Source organism: Arachis ipaensis, chromosome B03, assembly GCF_000816755.2.
Source record: "Arachis ipaensis cultivar K30076 chromosome B03, Araip1.1, whole genome shotgun sequence".
In the NCBI taxonomy this organism is placed as follows: domain Eukaryota; kingdom Viridiplantae; phylum Streptophyta; class Magnoliopsida; order Fabales; family Fabaceae; genus Arachis; species Arachis ipaensis.
The window spans coordinates 89,948,789-89,956,733 of record NC_029787.2 but is presented as its reverse complement, the minus strand read 5'-3'; the positions used below and the strand labels follow the sequence as shown (position 1 = coordinate 89,956,733).

Below are 7,945 nucleotides of genomic sequence, written 5' to 3'. Positions count from 1 at the left end.
GAGAATTGGTGAGCCAAGGGATTGGGATCCAATCATATAAGATTGCCAAGCAAAATTCAATGAATGCATTGGTTGAGGAAGGGATAAAAGTTGTTTTGATTCGGAGATCTCAATATCTCCTAACACCCAATGAACTCCCCATTTCTGATTTACCACTTTCTCTTTACATTCTGCAATTAAATTCATGCAATCACCCCCATCCCTTTTAATTTCAGCAATTTAGCTTCTCGCTCTTTAATTCATGCAATTTTACATTCCGCAATTCTCATCTAAATCTTGATTTCGCTCAACTAGAACATACTTCTAATCTGAATTGCTCACTCAACCAATCCTTGTGGGATTCGACCTCACTCTATTGTGACTTTTTACTTGACGATAACCGGTGCACTTGCCGGAAGGAATTTTGCCGATCGTGCAATTTCCTAAATCGTAGCATATCAAGTTTATGCACATCAAGTTTATGGCGCCGTTGTGATGGACTTTCTTATGAATCAAGGAAGGCTGTGGACTATTCATCAGGAGGTTCATTGAACAGGAAAAAGACTGTGGAAGAGGCCATTGAAGTGATTGAGACAGTGGCTGAGAATGAGTACTACTATGCTTCAGAGAGACACAACACTAAGGGAGTCATGGAGCTGAACCATGTTGATACAATTTTAGCCCAAAACAAGGTGTTTGCCAAGCAACTAGCAGAGCTCACCAGGAAATTAGAAACAAAGAAAGTGGCTGCAATACACACACAAGATCAAGAGGAAGTAAGCACTGAAGGAGGTGATTGGGAAGAGGCAAACTATGTGGGAAACCAACAAAGGCAATCATATGATCCACATTCCAACACTTACAACCCAGGATGGAAAAACCACCCAAACTTTGGGTGGGGGAACCAACAAACCCAACCACAAAACCACAAACCTTACAACCACAACCAACATAACAATTCCACATACCAAAAATCTAACCAAAGATCATACCAAGCCACACAAAACACTTACTCCCAACCATCATATCATGGCCAAAATAATCAACCTACCCAACCTAATCCGAACCAACAATTTCAAGATCAATTAAACAGGATAGAAGGAATGCTGGCAAAAATGGGTCAGGACATAAGTGAGTTGAAAAGCTTTAGGGATGATGTGAGATCTACCTTAAGGAACCATGGTGAAAAACTCAAGAGGATGGAGTCTCAAGTAGGAGAGCTATCTCAACAGGCTCCCAAGTCAACTGCAGTGTTCCCTAGTGACACAGAAAAGAATCCTAAAGGGGATCAAAAGGGAGTGAGATGGGAAGAATGCAAGGCCATCACCATATTGAAGGAAGTCTCAGAAGAAGAAGGAATCAGACCCTCAGAACAGGAGCCAGAAATCTTGAAGGAAGGTGTGGAAGAAGCTAAGCAGGAAAGTGAAACTAACATACTTCTAATCCGAATTGCTCACTCAACCAATCCTTGTGGGATTTGACCTCACTCTATTGTGAGTTTTTACTTGACGATAACCGGTGCACTTGCCGGAAGGAATTTTGCCGATCGTGCAATTTCCTAAATCGTAGCATATCAAGTTTATGCACATCACACCCCAGTCCCCACTCACCACTCAGCGCCACACCGTCGTGAAGATCGTAAAGCTCACATCGTCGTGAACCCTCCTGCACTGATCGTCGCGCGCCGTCCATACCATCGTCGATCTCTGCGCTTCTCGTCGTCCTCTCTGTGCTTACATCGTCGATTAGGTATGTATTAATTTCCATTTGATTATGAGATTTGAGGGGTTTAGGATTCCGATTTTAGAAACCGGTTTCTGCTTGGTAATAAGAAACACAACAACTATGCTCTTATTTATTTCTTGTATTTCGATTTGAATGTTGAAAGGTTATCATTTAAAACCATGTATTTTAAATGACGTTTGAATTTTGCAGGTTTCGGTTCAGCCTTTTATATTAAAATCCCAGTTGTATAGCAGTGTAAAGGACAGAACGCAGGTGGACAGAGAATTGGAGATATGATAAATTTCATAATCTTTGTGTTTTAATTTACTAAACATTAAAGCTTTGATGGATACGTGGTAATTGGGTTATATATCTTATTTGTGCAATTGTGCAGTCTCTAAGGAGGGACAAAGTTCTGCGTATTTTCAAATTAAATACTGGACAAGATGATTATGCTATAATGTTTTTGGATGACTACATAAAGCAGGTTAGTTTGTATTATTATGATTCCAACTTTCAGGAATGCAGTGTTAGGCCATAGTATAAAATGTTCATTCTAGTTTTAATGCTACTGAATTGTCCCCATCTTGGATGTCTTAGTTTATTTTCTTTTTGATTTAAGAATGTAGTTCACTACAATATGAGTTGTTTCTGCTGACCTATTTATGCTTCTGAAAGGACTGTCACTGAAATGTTCCATTTATCTTTTCTGACTATTGATCCATAGATAGATCAAGTTTTTAAAAGAATGGAAGGAAAGAAAGAAATGGAATATGAAGTTTTTGGGTGGTTCAAAAATTATATTCTGGATTCGAAGCTGGAAACTGGCATTGAACATTGTGCGTGAGATTCACTAATAAGCTTATTTATACCATATAATAATTCCCAGTTCTGTTTATTACACTGTCTACTCTATAACAAATCCTTATAATATGGCAAATGCCTTTACTTTGGAAGAATCGGAATGCTAAACATAGGAGTGTCAAGTGCATCATACAGATTTATATTTAGATATACTAATATAAAAGATGATATTTTCTAATTTATCAGCTTAAAATCTTTGTACTTTGTTATCTCAGGGAATTTACTGAATCAATTTCTATAATTAGCGAAGTGTGCTTCTTGATGCAATGTTCACTCTTGTCACTTGGGGGGAAGGTGAAGGACAGCCACATCAGCCACATCACACTTGATGTCTATATGCCTTTTTACTTGGCTAGCTACTCTTTTGCTCTGATTTCAAACCTGCTAGAACCAACAGAATGTGTCAGTATTCTTGCAGTTTTTTCCCCTCCATTTTCTTGCAACACAGATAAAGGATTGGTTCGCGTTGGTGGTGACACCCACTAGGGAACTGGCGTTCCAGCTAGCAGAGCAGTTCCGCTTAACTGAGAAAATTAGCAATTCCAAACAGCCATCTGAATGGCATCCAAAGAGCCACTGGTGATCTCTAACAAGGACGCGATGAGGAAATGGTCAAGGGCCATGATTTTAACATTAAAATTGTTGGTTCTGAAATCACACATGAGAATGATGGCTTGGCAATGAGTTTGCGTAATGTGCGCCTTTCTACGAAAGACAGGAAAAATCTATGATTTTATTTTATTCAGATATGTATATTTTAATTAGTTCATGGTAGTCATGGTATTTAATATGAAGCACTTGTTATGATAGTAATGATAATTGTAACGCTGAGCCTATAAAGTCTTTATAACTAAAACTAACAAAACTTTTTTCCCCCGTTCCATCTGTTGCAGGCACTATCCATAAATAAATCTTTGTTAAAAGCTAAATCAGTAGCAACAGATGGTCAGGTGCATTGTGAGAAGTTGAGAAACTTAGTGGTCCAATGTATTACTAAGGCTGGTGGACAGATTGATTATGCTGAGGTGAGTTCTTGTGTTCAATTAATTTGGATTATTTAATAAGATAATCTCTATAGTTTAATTACATATTCAACTTCAAAAACATTCAGTCTCAGTTAATATATTATTAGATATTTACAAGTGATGTGCAATATGATTATTGCTAAAGATATCCTAGTTGTATAATTGGTCAGGGAAATTGGATTTGCTTTTATTGCTGTTGTCCTTATTCTTTCTATGGGTGGTCCTGGGAGTTCATTGGACGATTTAACATGATTATGGTTATAAATATTATTATAAATAATAATTTTGGACAAATTTTGAATATAAATAACTTTTTGAGACATTTCATACTTGGATTATATATTTCTCAAAACCCGAGGTTACATGTTGCAGAATATGCAGTTTCGGACAACAATTTGTGAATAAAACTGGGAGCAATCTAGCAACTCAAAATGAGTGAAATTATTTTTTTATGAAACCTTAAGATGTCTAGATTATTTTCCTAAAATTTCAGAATTTTCCGATGTGTGGTTTGGGAGATATGATTTTTAGAAAATGGTCATTTTCTGCAGAAATAATGCTATGCGAATTCTGGAACAGCAATTTCAAAACCACATATCTCAATACTCTGAAACTCTTTGGAGGTGAAACCAAACAGGAATGAAATATTAGGATGTCTAGTATTTTATGTCCAAATTTTAGGACAATTCGAATTTTATAGAGAAAGTTGTGTCTTCTGGAAGCAGGGATGTTCACTGCTACGATAGCACCCTTTCCTTAAAACAAAACCATATTTCGAGAGGCATAACTTTTTCTAGAGAAGTGAAAATGCTCTGGGACTTGAACTGGGTGAAAGATGGGTAAGTCTGGTTTAACTACACCAAACTTTAGGAGAATCCAACCAAAGATGGATTTTATACGATTTTTCTAAGTTGGTTACTATTTGCTGTTTTTCTGAAGTGTACTAAATTAGTAGCTGGTTTTTAAAAAATCATATAAAATTAAATTCTTAGAACGCAGTTGCAAAAACAAAACCAAAGTACACTTTAGGATTCCTATTTAAAATAAATAATAATATATTAGAATTTTTTTGCCCCTTTTTTTATATGTATAATATACTAAGTATATGTATAATATGTTATACCTCTTATGTTTGCATATGGTTAAGTTAATTGCTATGGCTAAGAATCATATGTTGTTGGCTTTATTGACACTTTAACACTTGAAGTTGTATTGTTATAGCTGAAAATTGTTTGTGCAGTTCTGGTTGTTGTAATTCTTGTTTTGTGCTAACTGAAGTAGCACCATGAATTGTGCTAACTTTATTTTCTAAGTTGGCATAGTTTTGATAATTTATACGACTATTTTTAGTTTGGTTTCTAATTATTTTCAGTTTGATTTTTTAATTTTTATAATTGCGAATGTCATTATAAATATTTTTCTAATTACTTTTCTATATAATTATGCAGGATAATATTGAAGATGATAATGAAGATTAAGCTATTTATCATTGTGGTTTATGGGTTAAGATGGAGTAATGTTGAGAATGGATACATGTATGATAGACTAATTACTTTCATTAGATGATATTTATATAGAATATAATATTTTAGTTTTCCGTAGAGTATTAGTAGTAAATTCTAAGTGGTCTCATGCCTATTTTGATATGGCTATGTTTAATTTAGTGTGAGATGTATGAATATTAGTACTTTTGGATCATTATAAATATATTTTATTTACAGATAATTTTTATTATTTAAAGAAATTATTTAGTATAATTATGTATTTATTTTTATTTTATAATATTTAACTCATTTAATTAAAAATACAGAATTATATATGTAATCATATTACTAAATATTATGTACAAAAAATTATTAGAATATATATATATAGAAAAAAAAAATAATGAGGAACCTAAGGCTACACTTATATAGAGTAGCTATGGTTATACAGAAAATTAAAAAAAAATGAGGGACCTAAGGCTACACTTATATAGAGTAGCTATGGTATACAATGCGGCTACGCTTTATAGGTGATGCAGTAGCACGGAAAAGCGTAGCCTATTCTGGTAAAAATGGAAGTTGAAAAGCGTAGCCTTTGGTCCTGGACAGCATCACTTGAAAAGCGCACCCTATTCCCAAACGTCAAAAGCGTAGCCTTTGGTGCAGAAAAGCGTAGCCTTTGAGAATAGGCAACGGCCAAATAGGAATCACCCCAGAAAGCGTAGCCGTAGTTCAGAAAGCGTAGCCGTAGCCTAAGGCATCATTTTTTTTCACTTTTGGCTACACTTTTCAAGTGTACTTGAATGGGTGTTTTTCTTGTAGTGGTAGGTCATACTCCAAAGGGCAAAATCAAGTGGGAGTGGCACTTGAAACCACACGCCAAACTTCTCCCTGCAGCCCCCAACCTTCAATCAATCCCACTCCAACTCTCATTCAAGCTACAATTATCAATCAATCAAGGCCACAAGAAGCATCTAGAATAGTTTATTTTCATTTCATTGTAATTTGCTTTTAATTTCATTTAAGTTTGTAATTTAGGAGAGCCTATATAAAGACCTTAGTTTCATAGAATTACAAATGTTGGATTGGGGGAGTTTTCAGACCCTCTCTATTCTCCATCAACTTCCTTTCTTTTCTTTCTTACTTTTGTAAATATCTTTTAGTTATGAATTACTAACTCTTTCCATTGGGAAAGAGAGCTCTATTGTTTTTCAATGGAATGATTGTTTTTATTCTCCTTCTTCTATTCATCTCTCTTTGATTTACTAGGAAGAATTTCGTTCTTCATTCTAGCATTCAATTATCTTGGAAAAGAGATTGAATGCAATTGGGTTTTATGGGAACCTTGGAAGAGGAAACATAAAACCATGCTTGAAATTCTTTCTCACACTTGAGTAGGATTTGAGTTTTGGTGTTTGGATATGTGACATATAACCCTCCCTCTACTTGGACCTACAATGGTGTGTGGTATAATCAGGGAACAAGCTTCATCTCTTCTCATGAGCAATTAGACCAAGGAATTGGCTATTGATCAAGATTTGAGAGATTGAGTCACCAAGGGATTGGGGCTCAATCAATCATGATTGCCAAGAGGTCAATGAGTTGCATGATTGAAGATGAGATGAAATTAATTAATCCGGAGAATGCAATATCTCTTGATCCCAATGTTTATTTTATCTTTCTTTCTTTTATTTATTTTATAGTTATTTACTTTTCTGCACTTTACATTTCCAGCACTTTACTTTCTTGTACTTTACTTTTTTTGCTATTTACTTTCTTGCACTTTATTGCTTTCCTTTACTTTATGTCATTTCCATTTCCTTGTTGCTTATCACTTCAAAAATTGAATCGTCTAACTAGGATAATTAATCAACTATTGTTTTCCTTAATCCGTTAATCTCTATGGATACGATTCCACTCCACTGTGGGTTATTACTTGACGATATTTGGTGCGCTTGCCAAAAGAACGGATTTATCACTCGTTTTATAATGGGGTGTGAATCCGACTCATCAAGTTTTATGGCGCCGTTGCCAGGGATTAGCTTAAATTTGACAGTGATTAAATCAATTGGAGAGCTAGATTAAGCAATTTAAATTCCTTGTTATTTTATCTTGTTTAGCATTTTTTTATTTTCTTTTATTTTGAGTTCTATCTCTTTCTTCTTTGATTATTTTTATTATTCGTATTTCCACTCTTCTAACTGTTTGATTAATTGCACCACTCACACTAACATTCACTCTAACAAGAGTAACTTCTTTATTCAATTTTTTTTCTTTCTTTCTTCTCTTGTTTTGCTTTGCTGGTTGTATGACAGATAGAAGAAGTGGGGCTTCAACTTCCTTTGATTCTGAACCTGAGAGGACCTTCCTTAGATTAAGGAGGGAAGCAAGAGGGAAAAGAGTTGTTGGTGCTGAGGAAGAGGAAGAGTATTTTGAAACAAACATGGAGGAGAACATGAAGAACCATCATGAAGAAAAAGCTCACAACCATGCCAGAGAAGGTCCAGTAAATCATGATGGGCAAGAGAGGAGAGTCTTAGGCTCCTACATCAACCCAAACCCAGGAAATTGTGGCAGTAGCATCTTAAAGCCAACAATTCATGCTAACTATTTTGAGCTAAAACCTCAGCTCATCACACTCGTTCAGAACAATTGCTCATATGGAGGAAGTACCTAGGAAAACCCTAATCAACATCTCAGCACATTCTTGAGGATATGTGATACTGTAAAGTCGAACGGGGTACACCCCGACATCTACAAACTACTCTTGTTTCCTTTCTCACTCAGAGATAAGGCAGCAAAGTGGTTGGAATCATTCCCCAAGGATAGCCTAACTACATGGGAGGAGGTCGTGAACAGATTCCTTGC

General features: G+C 35.4%; 1 long non-coding RNA gene across 1 annotated transcript; it reads left to right on the top strand.

The window, feature by feature from the left end:
* Nucleotides 2,059–3,059, top strand: LOC110269747. The gene is made up of 3 exons (XR_002358511.1): nucleotides 2,059–2,191; nucleotides 2,432–2,543; nucleotides 2,784–3,059. It is a non-coding gene; the product is annotated as an uncharacterized LOC110269747 (long non-coding RNA).